The following is a 20067-nucleotide window of genomic DNA, read 5'->3' as shown; positions in this document are numbered from 1 at the left end:
CCCGCGCGCCAACCTTTCCCGCGCGCGCCAACCTTTCCCGCGCGCGCGCAAACATTTTCCCGCCCAGGAAGATATGCAGCCCAGGGCGCAGGTGCGATCCCGCGCCCGGGAAAAGTACAAACCCACGGCGCATGCGCGATTGTAATTTGAGAAGATCCGGCCCCTATCACCGCCCTGGCCCAACCTCTTCCCCTGCCAGCCTATATAAGGCATGACCCTATACTCAATAAACGAGACTTGATCAGGCTATTTGTCTTGTCTCCATTTCTTGTGTTTTCTTGTCTCCTCCATTCCCACTCCCCCTTCCAGGGCCCGTTCGACTGTCCTGCAGGTCGGGACAATTGCTACAATGCTATCATCAGTAGAGTCCATATTCTAATTTGCTCAATTGCTCCCAAAATGCTATTTTAAGGAGTTACTTATCTGATCTAGGATCCAGGGTCACATATGGTGTTAGTTCTCTTCAGTCTTCTTTATTCCAGAATGGTGTCTTAGCCCTCTTTTGTTTTTCCGATACTGACAATTCTGAAGAGCGCAGGCCAGCCATTCCGTAGGATGATGCCCGTTTGTGTTTGTTTTTCTGGTTCCTTCCTCCTGATTAGATTCAGGTTAAATATTTGGACAGAAAAACTACCGGAATAGTGTTGTGTTCTTGGGGCATCATATTCTGGCGTGCACAGTGTCAGTGAGTCCCTTTATTGGCAATATGTATTTTGGTTGCTTGGTTAGGTGGGGCTTTGCAACTTTCAAGATGCAAGTCCCAGGAATAAGTTTATTGCCGTGATTGTTTCCTTGGGTACAAGGGTTGGCTTAGAGTATGTCTTTCTCTGGGAACGCCCTTCTTTACTCCTTTCTAAGAGGGCGGGTCTCTGCCAGCTCTGCCTTAGGACACACGATGAATCGGTCAGGTAACTTCTCCCATCTCCAAGAGCCTGTGTTCTAGTGAGGAGAGACAGGCAGTAAACATGTAAATGTAAATGATCAGAATACATGAGTCAATTCCAGATTATGATAAGTGCTGTGAAGGAAATAATGCAAAGGCATTTGACAGGGTTAGGTAGGGAAAAGTTGCCATCCATAAAACCAAGTTTTTGCCCTCCTGGGGTACCCATTGCAATAGGGGGCACCAAGGATAACAAACAAATATATAGCAAGTCAAGTAGTGCTGAGTGCTTTGAGTAGGAGTGTCCTAAAAGATTCTACAGAGGGGACAGAGAAAACCTCGTTCAGGAAATTACTGTTGAGTGGAGAAAGCAAGCAAGGATAAGCCCTGTGAGACTCTTGTGGGAGAGTGCTGCAGGCAGAGGCACCTGGTGGGCACAGAGTTGGGGGCAGCAGCTCTTAGTGCAGTGAAGGAAAAGCAAGAGGCTGGACTGGTGTGGAGAGTGGGCTGGAGTGAGGAGTGGGCAGGAGTGAGGAGTGGGCAGGAGTGGGGAGTGGAGAGTGGGCTGGAGTGAGGAGTGGGCTGGAGTGAGGAGTGGGCTGGAGTGAGGAGTGGGCTGGAGTGGGGAGTGGGCAGGAGTGGGGAGTGGAGAGTGGGCTGGAGTGAGGAGTGGGCAGGAGTGGGGAGTGGAGAGTGGGCTGGAGTGAGGAGTGGGCAGGAGTGGGGAGTGGAGAGTGGGCTGGAGTGAGGAGTGGGCAGGAGTGGGGAGTGGAGAGTGGGCTGGAGTGAGGAGTGGGCAGGAGTGGGGAGTGGAGAGTGGGCTGGAGTGAGGAGTGGGCAGGAGTGGGGAGTGGAGAGTGGGCTGGAGTGAGGAGTGGGCAGGAGTGGGGAGTGGAGAGTGGGCTGGAGTGAGGAGTGGGCAGGAGTGGGGAGTGGAGAGTGGGCTGGAGTGAGGAGTGGGCAGGAGTGGGGAGTGGAGAGTGGGCTGGAGTGAGGAGTGGGCAGGAGTGGGGAGTGGAGAGTGGGCTGGAGTGAGGAGTGGGCAGGAGTGGGGAGTGGAGAGTGGGCTGGAGTGAGGAGTGGGCAGGAGTGGGGAGTGGAGAGTGGGCTGGAGTGAGGAGTGGGCAGGAGTGGGGAGTGGAGAGTGGGCTGGAGTGAGGAGTGGGCAGGAGTGGGGAGTGGAGAGTGGGCTGGAGTGAGGAGTGGGCAGGAGTGGGGAGTGGAGAGTGGGCTGGAGTGAGGAGTGGGCAGGAGTGGGGAGTGGAGAGTGGGCTGGAGTGAGGAGTGGGCAGGAGTGGGGAGTGGAGAGTGGGCTGGAGTGAGGAGTGGGCAGGAGTGGGGAGTGGAGAGTGGGCTGGAGTGAGGAGTGGGCAGGAGTGGGGAGTGGAGAGTGGGCTGGAGTGAGGAGTGGGCAGGAGTGGGGAGTGGAGAGTGGGCTGGAGTGAGGAGTGGGCAGGAGTGGGGAGTGGAGAGTGGGCTGGAGTGAGGAGTGGGCAGGAGTGGGGAGTGGAGAGTGGGCTGGAGTGAGGAGTGGGCAGGAGTGGGGAGTGGAGAGTGGGCTGGAGTGAGGAGTGGGCAGGAGTGGGGAGTGGAGAGTGGGCTGGAGTGAGGAGTGGGCAGGAGTGGGGAGTGGAGAGTGGGCTGGAGTGAGGAGTGGGCAGGAGTGGGGAGTGGAGAGTGGGCTGGAGTGAGGAGTGGGCAGGAGTGGGGAGTGGAGAGTGGGCTGGAGTGAGGAGTGGGCAGGAGTGGGGAGTGGAGAGTGGGCTGGAGTGAGGAGTGGGCAGGAGTGGGGAGTGGAGAGTGGGCTGGAGTGAGGAGTGGGCAGGAGTGGGGAGTGGAGAGTGGGCTGGAGTGAGGAGTGGGCAGGAGTGGGGAGTGGAGAGTGGGCTGGAGTGAGGAGTGGGCAGGAGTGGGGAGTGGAGAGTGGGCTGGAGTGAGGAGTGGGCAGGAGTGGGGAGTGGAGAGTGGGCTGGAGTGAGGAGTGGGCAGGAGTGGGGAGTGGAGAGTGGGCTGGAGTGAGGAGTGGGCAGGAGTGGGGAGTGAAGAGTGGGCTGGAGAGAGGAGTGGGCAGGAGTGGGGAGTGAAGAGTGGGCTGGAGTGAGGAGTGGGCAGGAGTGGGGAGTGGAGAGTGGGCGGGAGAGAGGAGTGGGCTGGAGTGGGGAGTAGGTGGAGTGAGGAGTGGGTGGAGTGAGGAGTGGAGAGTGGTTGGAGTGGGGGAACCAAGGTGGGGCCAGGGCCAGACCCTGGAGGCTTTTCAGACCTTTTTCAATGGTAATGACATTGGCTTTTATATTTATATGGAGTTTGGGAAACCACTGCGCATTGAGAGCAGGGAGAGGCATCATGCATGTTTTAAAAGTGTCAGCTTGGCCACTTTGTAGAGAAATTGATGAGGTGGGAAAGATTGGGTCCAAGGTCAAAGTCAGGCATCTAATTCCATTTCAAATCCTAAGTGTGGGGATGTATGGGAAAAAGAGACCTGGGAGAGGGAGAGAAGTGGCCTCTTGAGATCCAGAACACCGCACCAGGGAGAGGCCAGCAGGCTCTGTCTCAGAGAAGGGCGCAATTTCTGTGGTCAGCCAAAGCCTCATTTGAATCTCAAAGCAGAAAACCCAGTATCTGGAAGAAAAACGAAGGGGGCTCCATGGGAACCGTGACCTTGTTCTGTTCACCTGTGCCTCTCCAATGCCCAATAAGGGATGCTCAACAAATAAATGGATGGATGGTTGAATGAATGATGCAATCCATTAGCTTCTATTATTATTAATGTTCAAGTACGGAAACCCATCTCCTGAGGGAGAATTTGCACCATGCCAATTTAGCTAAAGTGGGACTACATTTCCCGGAATTTGTGTTCTTCTATATCCCCTGCTGGGAGTTGCCAGCAAGAGAAATGTGCACGTGACTTAAAAGAGGGAAGTGAGGAGCAGGCAGTTTGAAGCCTCTGGAGGTCAGCAGGGAACCAACATGTTCGCAGCTGCTGCAGGCTGTGGGGGTCAGCAGGCTCATCTCCTTGGTGCTGGGCAGTGGCTCCGTTCCTGGCTCCTGAAGCCCCTGCTGACCAACTCCTTCCGGTCTTCAAATCTTGGTCCAGGCAGATGTGTAACTGCGTGGTGAGGAGGCTCCACTGCTCATGCAGGTCACGTGCATGGTTGAGATCAGAGACCACGAGAAAAGCCCCAGCTGCAGTGTATCACAGAGGTTTCATGCTGTTCTTTAGCCTTCCTACTTCAAGCCCATCTTCTCGACAGCCGGTTCTGCTGACTTCAGGAATGGCTCCCACAGTCATACACAATCTAATCTCAAAAAAACCCCTTCAAACTCACTCATCCTCATTCTGCTTCCCTGAACAAATTCTGAGGATTAGACTGGATTTAAGTATTTCTCAACCTTGGAGCTTCTCGGGCTTTGCTATTGCAAGTGGTAAGTAAGAATATTAATTTTAAAGGCACGTTTATCAAAATAACTGAGCAACTCAGCTATTCTAATACCAGTGGTTCTCACCTAAACATACGGAATTGTTTTCAAATGGGTGAGTATTTTTTTCTTCGAGTTTTATAGATGTTTGGTAAGAAAGCAAGTTTTTTTTTTTTTTTAATTGTTTAAATTGTTTGCCTAAGAGGGATATAAGAAATGTCTGGGTTCGATTTTGCAATATGTGTACGAAATGACTTTGCAGTGAGTCGTGGAGGTGATGAAATTCACCTGGCAATCATTGGCAGACCCCGCCCCCGCCCACCACACACACGCAGTTCCCCTGCTTGAGAGCTGTGACCTTTAACTGAGTTCCTGAGATTAAAGTTTACTCCTAGTTTGAGGCTAGACCTAAAAGACCTTAAGTTTTTGGATATATGGGGGAAGGAGACATGAAAGAAGGAGAGGCCGGGCGTGGTGGCTCATGCCTGTAATCCCAGCACTTTGGGAGATGAAAGTTTGGGAAGAATTGCTTGAGTCTAGAAGTTGGAGACCGGCCCAGCCAACATGGTGAAACCCTGTCTCTGCTAAAAATACAAAAATTAGCCATTTGTGGTGGCACATGCCTGTAATCCCAGCTACTCGGGAGGCTGAGGCAGGAGAATCACTTGAACTGGGGAGGGAGAGGTTGCAGGGAGCCAAGATGGCACCACTACACTCCAGCCTGAGTGACAGAGCAAGACTCTGTCTCAAAAATACAGTACAATACAATATAATACAACACAACACAATACAATAATACAATACAATGAGAGAAGTGGCTGCTTGAGATCCTGACTGCTGGAACAGGGCGGGGAGGCCCCTGGGTTTTGTAACAGCTAAGGCACAAGCTCTGTGACCAGCCAAAGCTGGATTTGAATCTCAATTATGCTGTGGAACCAGGAGCAATTGATGGTGCATCTTCAAGTCTTGATGTCCTGATTTAGAATGTGGGTGATAATCACTGTCTCCATGTTTGCAAAGGTCAAATAGGACTGTACACCAAGGACTCGGCACAGCATCTGGGGCCCAGCGCAGCAGACAACGGATGCCTGACTTTGACCTGGGTGACCTGTTAAATAACTTTTCTGTGCCTCAGTTTCCTCATCCGTAAAATGGGGCCCACTAATAGTATTCACTTGATAAAGTTTTCATGAACATTAAGTAAATAAATAGAGTGGTTAGGATGGCAAACACTAGATTCAAATCCTGGCTCCAACACTTAATTGCTGTGTGACCTGGAGAAAATGACTTAACATTTCTGAATCTCAGTTTCTGACCCACATAAAATGAGTCTGGTAATAACAGTTACCATGGGGCAGTTAAATGCCAGCATGTAGGCAAAGCAGTTAGCAGAGTCTAGTGCATAGAAAGTGCTCAGTAAATATCGTTTATTAATATTGCTGTTCTTATCATGATAATGAACCAAATTCAAAGATCTGAGCAAAGGGCATTGCATGCCTAATTGTCTTTAACTCATACAACCATTCCTCTGGGTAAGGATGACACCATTCCCATTTTACGGAGAAGCCACTGGAAGATTGGTAGTAGGTGTCATGTTCATCTCTCTGACTGGGGAGCTGAGCTCCTAACCACTCTACCTACTGCCTCTAGGTTATTTATTTATTTATTTTTTAAGACAGAGTCTTGCTCTGTTGCCCAGGCTGGAGTGCAGTCGCCTGATCTCGGCTCACTGCAACCTCTGCCTCCTGGGTTCAAGCCATTCTCCTGCCTCAGCCTCCTGAGTAGCTGGGATTACAGGTGCGCACCACCACGGTTGGCTAATTTTTATAGAGGTTATTTTTTCTAAGAGTATCTCCTGAGGGTTGAATGAATGGATCAGCCCACTTCCTCTGGGACTACTGCTTCTCTCACTCAAGGGTTTGATACACACAGGGCAGCCTGGGGTTTGAGTGCCTGCATTGCTATTGGGTATCATCTTTTAGGACACATTTGAAAGCCCCCCCCCCACCCCCGACACATGGGTAACTATGTGAGGTGATGAGTGTGTGAATTAGATTGATTGTGGTAATCATTCTCGACACAGCCATATGTTAAAACAGCATGGGGCACACCTTCAATATTCCTATTTGTCAATCACACCACAATATAGCTGGAAAAGGAAGGAAAGAAGGACTAGGACGATCTCTTTGTGTTGCAAGTGACGGTGGGGGGAGGGGGGGGTGGGGGGGGACTCTGACTCATTTTCCCGATCCTCTCAGTTCTGTTACTCTGTTGACTGTGGGAATTCGGAGGGGCTTCTCAAGGGGAAAACATAAAACCTGACCCTTGTGTAATTCTAAAGCAAGACCTTAATGAAAACTTGCTTTTAATAATGAAGAATGACAGTATAAAAAGTCAGGAAGCTTCTCCACAGACGTCGCAACAAATATATATCAGTGAAGATGCTTGTTGCCAATAGGTGGGAACCCAAAACACAATCTAATGTACAGAGTGAATTTCCTCTTTGGACTCCTGGCGAGTGAAAGGTAAGTAGATGCTGGAGGCACTGAGCTCTGTTGATTGCTGAGGCTGCATGGTTCAGGACTGACATGCATTAGCTCAGTGCTTCTCCACAAGGACAGTTCCACCCCCAGCCCCAGCAAAAGATGTGTGTCAGTGTTTGGAGACCTTTTTGGTGTCACATTGAGAAATGCTACCGTCATCTAGTGGATAGGGTTCAGGGAGGCTGATAAACACTCCACAATGCATAGGACAGCCTCCCACAACAATAGCAAAAATCTGATCCATAATATTATAGTGCCAAGGTTGAAAAGCCCTGAGTTAGAAAGGTGTCAGGCAGTTGTCATCAAATGTTAACAGCTGAAGAAAACTTATTTTGTGTTTGGACATGTGTCTTAGCTAGGGTTGCCATAACAAGATACTGCCCATTGGGCGGCTGAAACAATTGGCATTTATTTTTATCACCATTCTGGAAACTGGAAATGTGAGACCAGGATACCAGCATGGTTGGGGGCTGGTGAGGGATAACTTCCTGGCTGGCAGATGACTGTCTTCTTGCTATGTGGCAGGGAGAGAGAGAGCAAGCGAGCAAAAGGGAACATAGTGTCCTTTCTTACCAGGGCACTAATGTCATCATGAGGACCTCACCCTAACAATTTCATCTAACCCTAATTACCTCCTAACAGCCACATCTTCAAATACCACCACGTTGAGGGTTGGGGCTTCAACATGTACATTGTAGGGGAGGTGGTAACACAATCATTCATTCCATAAAAATGTAGCTAACAAGATTAAACATGTATGTCACGTTTACTCTTCTAAGTGCTTTACATGTATATGAACTCATCTAATCCTTGAACAAGTTTAAAAGGAGACGATGACTTTATCCTCATTTTATAGATGAGGAGATTAAGTGACTTATCCAAGGTCACATTGGTTGGGGATGCAGAGCCTGGTTTCCAACTCAGGCAGTCTGGCTCTAGGGTCTGTGTTCTTAACCTCGATGTGAAACTTCCTCCAATTAAAACAAATAAGAAATTATATGTAATGACCGCATTGGCATAAAGAAAAATACAGGTTGGATTCATTATGACATATTCATTACCATTATTATATTTCTTTTTCCTTCTGATTTTAAAATAAATTGAAATAAAAACATTTTTGTGGACCCCTAAAAGTGTCCTGGGGCCCGACACTATTCCTAATGGAGAAGTCAACCTTGGCGGCAGTGGGTGCTGTCAGGAGCATGAGGGATTGAAGAGAGTCAGGTGTGAAAATGATGGGAGTTTCAGCAGCCTGGGAAGCTGTGCCCGTGCTCTGGGGACAGCAGTTGTTCAGCTCCAGCCCACTACTAAGAAGTGGAGGGAGGTCAGAGAATGAGGGCTTCGTATTGACAAACTGGCAAATGTTCCAATTTTAGAGAAGAAGCCAAGAGTTCAAGTCTAAACATTCTTTTCAGTCAATTCGGTTTCTACAAGCACTATACGAAAGAAAGAGAAAGAGAGACAGAGAGAAAGAAAGAAAGAAAGAAAGAAAGAAAGAAAGAAAGAAAGAAAGAAAGAAAGAAAGAAAGAAAGAAAGAAGGAAAGAAAAAGAGGGAGGGAGGGAAGGAAGGAAGGAAAGGAAGGAAAGAAAGAAAGAAAAAGAAGAGGGGAGGGAAGGGGAGGGGAGGGGAAGAGAAGGGAAGGGAAGGGAGAAAAGAAGAGAAGAGAAGAGAAGAGGGGGGAGGGAAGGAAGGAAAGAGGCAGGCAGGCAGGAAGGAAGTAAAAAAGTAACAAAAAAGGGAGGAAGAGACGGAGAAGAAGGACAAAGCACCACATTTGGTAAAGGAAATGGGCTTTGGGGTCAGGTATGTCTTGGCTGGTCTAGTTGCTAGGCCTGTACCTTGGGCAACAGATTTCATTTCTCTAAATCTCATTTTATCACCTGTAAAATGGGAATAGTACTAGAATGCACTTTTCCCACCAGGATGTGGGTATTGAATGTGAATTAGATTTGCATCTCATTGTTTAAGTACAGTGGCATTTCAAACCCAAACAGGAACTTGCAGATCAGATTCCAGTGCTTTCTGGAGCTAGAAAAATGGTATATATGGGCAAACGAGCCAGGTGGGGCCTGTGACAGACTGGAGAGCTCAGACCCATCTCAAGGGGAAGCTGCTTGGCTAATTCTTGCCATCTGGGGATGTGGCCCATGTCAGACACATCTCCCATTTTAAATAGTAGTTAGGAATCTGGATTGTTTGTGAAATGTCTCGTTTATGTTTTTAATCTTAGTAATAGATTCCTATTTTGAAAATACAAAATGGGCCGAATGATACATGCCTGTAAACTGGACAAGGCCCAGGTGGTCACCAGTTCACGGCCTGCTCTGAACAGAAGGCGAGTGTCTAGACAGTGTCTTCCTGTCTTTTAGGTGCCCTGGTGGCATCTGTAGACATATCTGCAGTCCAACAGCGGCTATGTTCTTACAGATCAGGTTGGAATATTAATTTAGTGATATAGCTCGTATAAGAAAATAAGAATTTTTTAATCAGCTGCGTCCTGGACATTGTGACTGGCAATGTCAGTCTGGAAACTGAAGATGTCACCAGGAAGGACAAAGATGTGTGAGGGATGGAGCAAGGAACAGACTGTTTTTTTTTTTTTAATGGAAAAGAATAAAAGAGGATGAAATAAGAGAACAAAAAATTCAGACATGCAAATCATAGTACTCTAGAGAAATTTCTAGGCCCAGAAATCATGAGGAAAATAATGTTAGCTTCTTTTTCCACCTTTTCCAATGAGATTTTTCATAAGGGTAGGAAAGTGCTTCTCTTAGAGAATTTTACAGCTGAACAGAACTAAAGAGATCTTTAGTTTTCAAATTAAAAAAAATTTTTTTTGAAGTAAATAAAATAAGGCCTACAGTGAAGAAATGAGTGGTCCATGGCCACAGCACTTGTGAAAATTCTAAATGCGTATGAAGTAAAGCCAGGTCTTTGCTTGAGTGAGATAGACCAGGTGGGAGGTTCTACAGAATGGTGGAAACAGGCAAACCAGCCAGGGTCTGGCCTGCTTAAAGGGGGGCTTTGTTACTCAGCTGTAGCCAGCTGTTCTTAGCAGAAAGTGGGCCCACCATAGACAGATCTAACCTTTTTTTTTTTTTTTGAGATAGAGTCTCACTCTGACGCCCAGGCTGTAGTACACTGATGTTATCTTGGCTACTTCTATCTTCATCTCGTAGGTTCAAACGGTTTTCCTGCCTCAGCCTCCTAAGTAGCTGAGAATACAAGTGTGCACCACCACGCCCAGCTAATTTTTGTATTTTTAGTAGAGACGGGGTTTCACCATGTTAGCCAGGCTGGTCTTGAACTCCGGACCTCAGGTGATCCACCCACCTCGGCCTCCCAAAATGCTGGAATTACAGGTATGAGCCACTGCACCCGGCTGGCAACAGATCTAACTTTTGGAGGCAAGAGAAAAATATCAACTTAGAGAATGCAATCCCTCACTTTTTAAAAGTTGTCAACAAATTAAAAGTTTAAAGCACATCATGCAAGCCAAAAAAGCACATGTGAGGTCCACATTTGGCTGGGAACCTGCCAGTCTGTGACTTGCATTAAAGAATCTTCCATAATGGTTGAACTAGTTTACAATCCCCACCAACAGTGTAAAGTGTTCCTATTTCTCCACATCCTCTCCAACACCTGTTTGTTTCCTTGACTTTCTTAATGATTGCCATTCTAATGGTGTGAGATGGTATCTCATTGTGTTTTGATTGCATTTCTCTGGATGGCGAGTGATGATGAGCATTTTTTCATGTGTTCCTGTTGCTTGTATGAATGTCTTCTTTTGGAGAATGTCTGTTCATACCTTTCCCACTTTTTGATGGGGTTGTTTGTTTTTTTCTTGTAATATTTGTTTGAGTTCTTTGTAGATTCTGGATATTACTTTTTCAGATGAGTAGGTTGCAAATTTTCTCCCATTCGTAGGTTGCCCCCTTGTGTTTTTCACTCTGATGGGTTTCTTTTGCTGTGCAGAAGCTCTTTTAGTTTAATTAGATCACATTTGTCAATTTGGCTTTTGCTGCCGTTGCTTTTGGTGTTTTAGACATGAAGTCCTTGCCATGCCTATGTCCTGATGGTACTACCTAGATTTCTTCTAGGGTTTTCATGGTATTTAAGGTCCTAACATTTAAGTCTCTAATCCATCTTGATATAAGCTTCGTATAAGGGGTAAGAAAGGATCCAGTTCAGCTTTCTACTATGGCCTAAGCCCAACTTTCCCAGCACCCATTTATTAAATAGGGAATCCTTTCCCCATTTCTTGATTTCTCTCAGGTTTGTCAAAGATCAGATGGCTGTAGATTGTGTGGTATTATTTCTGGAGGACTCTGTTCTGTTCCATTGGTCTATATCTCTGTTTTGGTACGCAGTACCATGCTGTTTGGTTACTGTAGCCTTGTGGTAAATAGTTTTGAAGTCAGGTAGCGTGACTCCTCCAGCTTTGTCCTTTTGACTTAGGATTGTCCCTTGGGAATGCGGGCTCTTTTGTTCCATAAGAACTTTAAGCAGTTTTTTTCCAATTCTGTGAAGAAACTCAATTGGTAGCTTGATGGGGATGGCATTGAATCTATTATGGAAAACAGTATGGCAATTCCTCTAAGGATCGTAGAATAATATGTACGTCATTATGACCCCACGCCATCCACTACTGGGTATATATCCCAAAGCATTATAATTATGTCTACTACAAAGAACATGCACACCCGTATGTTGTATTGCGGCACTATTCACAATAGCAAAGACTTGGAATCAACCCCCAAATGTCCATCTGTGGACAGACTGGACTTTTTTAAGAAAAATGGTGGCACAATATACACCATGGGAATACTATGTCAGCCATAAAAAAGGATGAGGTTTGCGTCCTTTGTAGGGACATGGATGCAGCTGGAACCGTCATTCTTAGCAAACTATCACAAGAACAGAAAACCAAAGACCACATGTTCTCATCTATAGGTAGGAACTGAAAATTGGAGATCCCTTGGGACTCGGAAGGGATACATCACAGCACTGGGGCTATTCATGGAGGGGGGGGAGGAGGGAGGGATTGCAGTGGGGATTATACATGAATATAAATGAATGAATTGATGGGTGCAGACGAGTTTGATGGGTGCCGCACACCCCAACATGGATAAGTATACATATGTAAACAACCTGCACGTTATTCACATGTACCCTAGAACTTTTAAAGTATAAAAAAAAAAAAAAAAAAGAATCTTCCAGCGTCCCACACATTTTCTGACAAAGTAGTTCTCGCCTCACTTCCTGTCAAGTGTTTACTTAAGTAAGGAACCCTTAGTGCGATCATTTTCTTAACTCTTCACCCTCAAGAAGGACCTTCAGTAAAGTCAATATTTTAATATTTTACTTCGGTTTCCTGTATTTTACTTTGGTTGCCTTCATTATTCACCAGTTTGTGCTTGTTCAGCCAGAAATTCAGGAACCACAGGAAAGCTATTAACTAAAAGACCTTAAACTTTCATCCCAGCACTGTTCACTGTTTTTCATTAAAGAATTTTCTCTTTATAGTAAACTAAAGAGAGGATGTTCAGAGTCCAGGTTCATGAGCTGCAGGACTTTTTTTTTTCTTTTTTTTTTTCTTTTTTCTTTTGCTCAGCAGAGCCCCAAAATAGAATTGCAAAATACAATATGGTAAGTCTTGAATGCCCAAGTACTACTCCTTTCCCAGAAATGGTTCCAGTGGCGGACTTAGGGAACCGTTTCTGCCTCTGCTCATGACACTGACCAGGAGGCTAAGCCCATGTTTTATGCACGGCTGATTTTATTTCTCAATTCATTTTGAGCATCTTTAATGCAAAACAACAAGAAAAACAGCAGCAAAACACCCAGCTTGATTATAAGCCTTTTCTCCCGAATTTTAATGCAAACCTGAAGAACGAGTCAGAGATGACTCGCAAACTCAAGAACTTGTTTCTGGTGAAGACTATCATTTAAGACAAAGCCAGTTCTCTGGACAGTGGGTTTCCCTATTTAGTGAACAAACATGTTTACTTTAAAATGCTAATCAAAAAAGTCCTTGAACAGACATTGTCTTCCCCAAAATTACTAAAACAGTTATCATGTTTAAAATTATTTGGAATAGGAAACTAAATTATAACAAAATAATCGAGGATCAGAATCTAACTGATTTTTCACCTATTAAAATTTGGGTCACAAATTATACACACACACACACACACATCCCTACACACACGTATACATACACATCTCCAAGACATGAGATAGTAAGCACGGGAAAATTTGCCAAATGTCCTAGTGGATTGATCAACAAACAGCCCAGGTAATTCTGCATTTCTTCTTGGTCGAAGCTACTTTTTCTTCCTAACTTCTCACTCAGACTAGGTACAACTAAAATGTAGATAAGTAAGTCACTTTATCTGTGTTTTATTTAAGCAGTACAGTGGTTGGGTGCATGAATACTAGAGCCAGCATGCCTGGGTCAGACTCCTGGCTATGCCACAGTTATTGGTAGCTTACTGTGGAGTTGGTAAGACGGGGATGTGGAAATAGTAGTGTCAATTTGTAACTTGGTTAGGAGGATTAAATGAATGTATAGAACATTGCCTGGCCCTGCACACAAATTCAAGACTTTGAGCTCAGTTAGTCTGGAGAGCTAGCAGATCTTTGAATCCCCAGCTAAAAACCCTGCCCTGACGAACGTTCATGCATGCTTTGACGGCCTTTCAGGGATGCATAGACCTTCTCTGCCTCCCTTACTCCCCAGGCTCAGGTCCTCTACTCTAGAAAACGTCTAAAGGAACCTGGGGAGGTGAGTTACGTGTGAAAACCACTTTAATCCTCCTCAGAACACCATGCATGTTTTCTGAGCCATGGCAAAATAAATAGGTAAACAGGTGTTGTTAGAGGGCACTAGGCCTGGTTACTTTTTCAATGAAGCTTGAAAGTTGTATTTTGTTTATTAGGAAGGAAAGAACTGGATCTTTCCAGCGGGTGATTCATCATCTGGTTCCTTCAGGGGAAGAGAGGGAGTAGCTAGAGACGACTGATGTCCAGCCTGGGGCCTGCTTTGCTCAGCAGGGACCTCACGAAGGCAGGCTTCTTCCTCCTGACAGTTCCAGCACTCCTCACGGGCACTCCGGAGAGGGAGCTCTGAATCATCGCTGTGTCTGGACACATCAAAGGGAAGCTGCCTGTTTCTCAGGCTCACCAAACCCAGTCAGGAGCACTAACGTGGCAGGTCTCCCTCTGAATCACTCAGACCAGAGGGAGGGCACTGAGAGGTGAGCAGGTTCACCCGGCTGGATTCGTTCTTGGGCGCAGGCAACATTCCTCCCTGGGGAAGGCAAAGTCATGTTGCCTCTTGCCAAAGACAGTCAAGTAAGGAGACACTGTTGATTTTGTCTCTGCCTCCTGGTGCCAGAGCAGAGCCAGCAGGGCTTTGAAGATGTTGATGAGGCGTAAGCCTTGACGAGGAATGTGACCATCATTCACCAGTGTAGGCACTCAGTAAATACCTGGGGCATGAATTCAAGGGAACACTACTCTGCAAAATGGGCCCCTCACTTCAGACAATTAATTAAAAGAAACATTTAAAAATTCCAAGAGCAGGAAAGTTAAAATAATTGCTTTGGGTTGCTCTTTGGAAGCCTAATCCAAGGTACAGTTAAATTTTAGACTTTCTCACTATTCTTCACAAATTTCTTTTCTTCAAACTCATGTTGCTCTTATATCTGAATGTTCTGCTACATACTGTAATAGATTTGATTTCAACCACATCCCACATAAAATCATATTTACACACACACACATACATATACACATATGTATATGTATACAGTTGATTATGGACATAGTTTTCTGCTTTTTAGATACTTTATTAAACATCTATTATGTGTGATATTGATATTTCCTTTTCACACATTAGAAATATTTTGTTTTCAGGTCTGAACCATTTTTTTTTTTTTGAAACGGAGTCTCGCTCTGTTGCCCAGGCTGGAGTGCAGTGGTACGATCTCGGTTCACAGCAACCTCTGCCTCCTGGGGTCAGGCAATTCTCCTGCCTCAGTCTCCCAAGTAGCTAGTATTACAGGTGCCCTCTCAGCTAATTTTTTTGTATTTTTATTAGAGATGGAGTTTCACCATGTTGGCCAGGCTGGTTTCGAACTCCTGATCTCAAGTGATCCGCCCACCTCGGCCTCCTCCAAAGTGCTAGGATTACAGACATGAGCCACCCCACCCAGCCAGGTCTTAACTGTTTTTGTAGGCCCTGTGAAATTCTGATCCTGAATTAAATAGTCCTAACATTGTAGAAATGAATAACCTTTAATGGAGTATATGATTTTTATGGCCTCATCAATAAATGAATTTATTCTTGACATTCTTCTAAGGCTAATCACTCCCAAGGTTTTCAGAGTTTATCTACTTGAGGTATCGACTTGATACACTGAGGTGGTTCCATCCTGTAACTGGTTAAGTGGATACTGTACCGTTTGGGGCTGTTGAAAGGAGAAATGTAGCTTTCGTTTTCTAAGCACCGCAGGAGAAAGGGAGAGGAGGTCCTATGTGTGCACTGAGATCCCGAAAGAGCAATTTTGAACTGAGAGGAGCGTGTACTTCAAATAGTGTGCAAATTAGGGCCAATGAGATACTCCTTAAAATGTCATCCTCAAAGGAGGGCATTCCATTCATGGGTCTCTGTATGAGCAGCCCTAAAAAGCAAAGAGCCAGTGTGGTAGCTCCTGCCTGTAATCCCTGCACTTGAGGCTGAGGTGGGAGGATTGCTTGAGCCCAGGAGTTCAAGGCCAGCATGGGCAACATAGTGAGACCCCATCTCTACACAAAATTTAAAAATTAGCAGGGTATGGTGGAGTGCACCTGTAGTCCCAGCTACCTTAGGAGGCTGTGGCAGGAGGATCTCTTGAGCCCAGGAGGTTGAGGCTACAGTGAGCTGTAATTGTGCTGTTGCACTCCAGCCTGGGCAACAGAGCAAGATCTTGTTTCAAAGAAAAAGAGCAAAGACTTTCATTCCTAATTGGAACAAAAACCCCACTGACAGCTCTTTGTAGGACTCCTGGTTGGGTAATGTTGGAAGACTAGGATTCTCCTGAGGCCGGAACTGTGTCTACTTTTCTGTCCCATATTACATTCCCCACAACAAGCACAGTGCACAGCACATAGTAGGTGCTCAACAAATCCTTTTATTTACCATTTGTCTGGAGTAAAGCATTATAATGTAGTCATTACACGTGTGGCTTCGGAGCCCAACTGCTGGGGTCTGAGCCCTAGCTCTGCCACTTACCTACTGTGTATCTTTGGGTAGGTTACTTCTGCCTCTGTTTTGGTTTCCTCATCTGTAAAAGGTGGATAATGAAAGTACCTACTTCAGTGGATGGTTACACTTCCTTTACATGCATTTACCAGTTTTCTGAACATATTATACTGTTTAGATCCATGTGGACTTGATGATTCTAATTATTCGTAATGCATTACACTCTTCATATTTTTGGAGTTAAAATGTATATATGTATTTATAATAATTTTGGTTATTTTCTTCTTCTTCTTTTTTTTTTTTTGAGACGGAGTCTTGCTGTGTCGCCCAGGCTGGAGTGCAGTGGTGCGATCTCCACTCACTGCAAGCTCCGCCTCCTGGCCCGTTATTTTCTTCTTAATAAATAGCACAGACATTTGGATCAAGGAAAAGGAGTGTGAGTGTGTGTATAATTTTTTTAAATTGCTGGTAAGATGTGTCAAGCTAGGCTTTAACTATCTGTGACCTGCACATCTTTAGTTTGAGGAAGCAAGTCAATTTAATTTAATTTAATTTAATTTAATTTTAATTTACTTTGAGATGGAGTTTTGCTCTTGTTGCCTAGGCTGGAGTGCAATGGCACGATCTTGGCTCACTGCAAGCAATTCTCCTGCCTCAGCCTCCCAAGTAGCTGGGATTACAGGCATGCGCCACCATGCCTGGCTAATTTTGTATTTTTAGTAAAGATGGGGTTTCTCCATGTTGGTCAGGCTGGTCTCGAACTACTGACCTCAGGTGATTTGCCCTCTTTGGCCTCCCAAACTGTTGGGATTACAGGTGTGAGCCACCATGCCTGGCCCACATTTTATTTTTTTAAATGCGAAACCGTATCTTGGTCATGTCTTTAGCAGCATGGAACTTTGGAAAGATGATAACAATTGAGGAAAGGACGTGAAGGAAGAGACTTGAGTTTAAACTGGCACCTTCTGATTTCTCTGCCCCCAAAAAGTATTGATGAGTGTGTTTTAATGGTTGCCAATATGTGTCTGAAGGTTGAAGAAGAACACTCAGGGAAAAAAATAAAAGAAAAACATGTGTTTAAAGTGGTCCGTAACGGAAAGCAGCCTGGGAAAGGTCGTGGAGGTCGTGCTCTGGGGTGCATTTCACCAAGGGCTACATCATCCCTTGGGGTTTGCAAAGCTGGTAGATAAGGAGGATGAGGTAATGCAGGGATGTCCATCTGGCACATTTCATCTCAAGAGCTGATCATCTTTAGGTCAGGAATGAACTCCTCACCCCATACAGAATATTACAGAGTTGGCCCAGGTGGACAGAGAGGAGACGGCAAAGAAATTTTGATGTTCTCGAGGCCAGGAATGTTGCCCTTATATGGGTTTCCTTGGAGGAGTTGGCTGTGCGCGCAGCTTGTTCCTTACTTGAGGTGTATCAAGACATTCCCCACAATATTCAGTAGTTAATTATCCCAATCCACATTTAAGAAATAGCGCCAGACACTATGACATTATCTAACAATCTCTCAGGTCACTGCAGACGATACTAGCTTTGGGACATCGGCCTCAAAGATACCTGTGTGTAGCAGTAGCTTATTAGCCCTTTTCAAGAGAAATATTATTATTGTCAAGTCAGAACCTTTTGAAGCCTTTTGATGCTACTCTGTCTGACACATAAAAGTCTTCTACCCAGTGAGGCATAGTATTTGGTTTGTATGGAATTGTTTCTCCAAGTAGTTACTTTATTTCCCATCAAATTTCTCCTCTGTTTTCTCCACCAGTTACTGTCGGCCAGTTGGATTTTTTTTTAAGTTTTTTTTTTTTTTAATTGTCTTCCTCAAAATTACCAGCATGGAAAAATAAACTATTCCCAAATGCGTGATGCTGTGAATCCCAGAGCTCAAATGCAGTATCAGTGGAGGGTGTGGTTGATGGGAAAGTAGGTAATACGTCTTGTGATAAAATGCTAAGAAGGAATTTTGGCCTCATTCACAGGAGGACATTGTTTTCCTCATTTTGACTTACTTTCTTTTGTTCCCCACCTGGACACAAAGTCCCTAGTAATTTTATCACAACCTTTATTGGGAATGGTGATTCCTGGGCCATAACTGATTTCAGGAGGTTTGCAACTGAGCTACGAATCAAACACGTGGGAGAAAATAGCTCACTAGTATTGTTGGAGGCCTTTGGTTTATGTGCTTTGGTAATAAAGTCCTCAGCAGGGGAGTTCAACGCCATCTTTTGGTTTCTGTTTCTAGGTTTCTTCTTTCTTGGCTTGAGGAATGGGTTAGTATGTGGGTTTGTGTAGGAGATTCAGAGAAAGGGTCTGAGATTTCGCTTAGGCTTCGTGGGGTTCACACCTTTAGATTTGGGGTCTATTTGACTGCTTTGCTTTATTTTTAAGTGTTTTTTGTTTTATAAAAATTATTCTTTCTTCTTAGAGGTCATTTGTAGAGATTGCATTAAGGCTTACAGTTCTGTTGTCTGGTCGAATGCTTTGTCTTTTTTTAAAAGAGGAACCAGCTTGCTAGCTTGGAATTAGTGTGTAATGATGACATCATTTATTTGTCTCTATGGGTAATAGGCATTCATTCCTTTTTTTTTTTTTTCCCAGAGGGTAATGAGTTCATGTTGAAGTATATGACAGGATGTATTCTCCCTGGTTGTCATAAGCAGATGCATTTTTTCATTTACTTGGAAGATCTTTCTGAAACATGACCTGTGCAAAGGACTAGGGTTATGGGAGAAATTATAACAGACAAGGCTGCTGTTCTACAGAAGCCCTTCGTCTAGTGGTGGTGAGGGCACAGATGAGCACACAGGAAAATGCAGAAAGATAAATGCTAAAGAAGGAGGCCTTACCCAGCCTTAACGGAGCCTCAGGGAGGCCTCAGGGAGGGAGTGACAGCTAAGGGGAGATCGGAGGGGCAAGTAGGAGAGGGACAGGTAAAGAGGGGGTGGGAGAGACAGGCACTTCTGATAGGAGAGAACACCCCAGAGAGAAGGAATTGCAAGTTCAAAGTCCAGGAAAGAGAACTTCAATTACATTTTTCAAAGTATTTATACATATGTTATGTTTATTTATTTTGTAACCTTGAGTTATACAACTCAGAGTCTCAGTTTTCTTATCTGAAAGATGGGATAACAATCCCCACCTCCAGGGGAGACCATCAGGAAAATCCAAGATAACCGACAGAGCGTTCCTTGTTAGCACACAGCTGTTTAAGAGTGTATGGCACATAGTCTATGCTTCATAAAAGAAACTGCCTTTACTGTTGTTCTTATAGTTCTTCTTCTCTATCTTAATGTTTCCCTTTGCCTAATTTTTCCTACCTATTTTTAAATTATTTAATTTTGCTTGAGGTATTTCTCTCTCTAATTTATCTTGATTTTATTGTAGTAAGCACATTTAACATCAGATCTATTATTTCAACAATTTTTTTAACTTTTATTTTAGGTTCGGGGTACATATGCAGGTTTGCTATACAGGTAAACTCACATCATGGGGGATTAATTTCACAGACTATTTAGTCACCCAGGTATTAAGCTTAGTACCCATTAGTTATTTTTCCTGATCCTCTCTCTCCTCCCACCCTCCACCCTCAGGTAGGCCCCAGTGTCTGCTGTTCCCCTCTTTGTATCCATGAGTTCTCATAATTTAGCTCCCACTTATAAGTGAAAACATGCAGTATTTGGTTTTCTGTTCCTGTGTTAGTTTGCTAAGGATAATAGCCTCCAGCTCCACCCATGTGTCTGCAAAAGACAGGATCTTGCTCCTTTTCATGGCTGCATAGTATTCCATGGTGTATACGTACCACATTTTCTTTGCCCAGTCTAGATTTTAACAGATTTTTAAGTGTACAATACATTGTTGTCTATGGATACTATGTTGAAGAGTGGCAGCTCTCTGGAACTCATCTTGCATAACTGAAACTTTATTCCTACTCAATAATAGCTCCCTGTTTTCCTCTCCCTGTAGTCCCTG

The sequence above is a fragment of the Rhinopithecus bieti genome, unplaced genomic scaffold (assembly GCF_001698545.2).
Source record: "Rhinopithecus bieti isolate Rb0 unplaced genomic scaffold, ASM169854v2 scaffold_56845, whole genome shotgun sequence".
Taxonomy (NCBI): domain Eukaryota; kingdom Metazoa; phylum Chordata; class Mammalia; order Primates; family Cercopithecidae; genus Rhinopithecus; species Rhinopithecus bieti.
Note: the sequence above shows the minus strand (reverse complement) of the source record.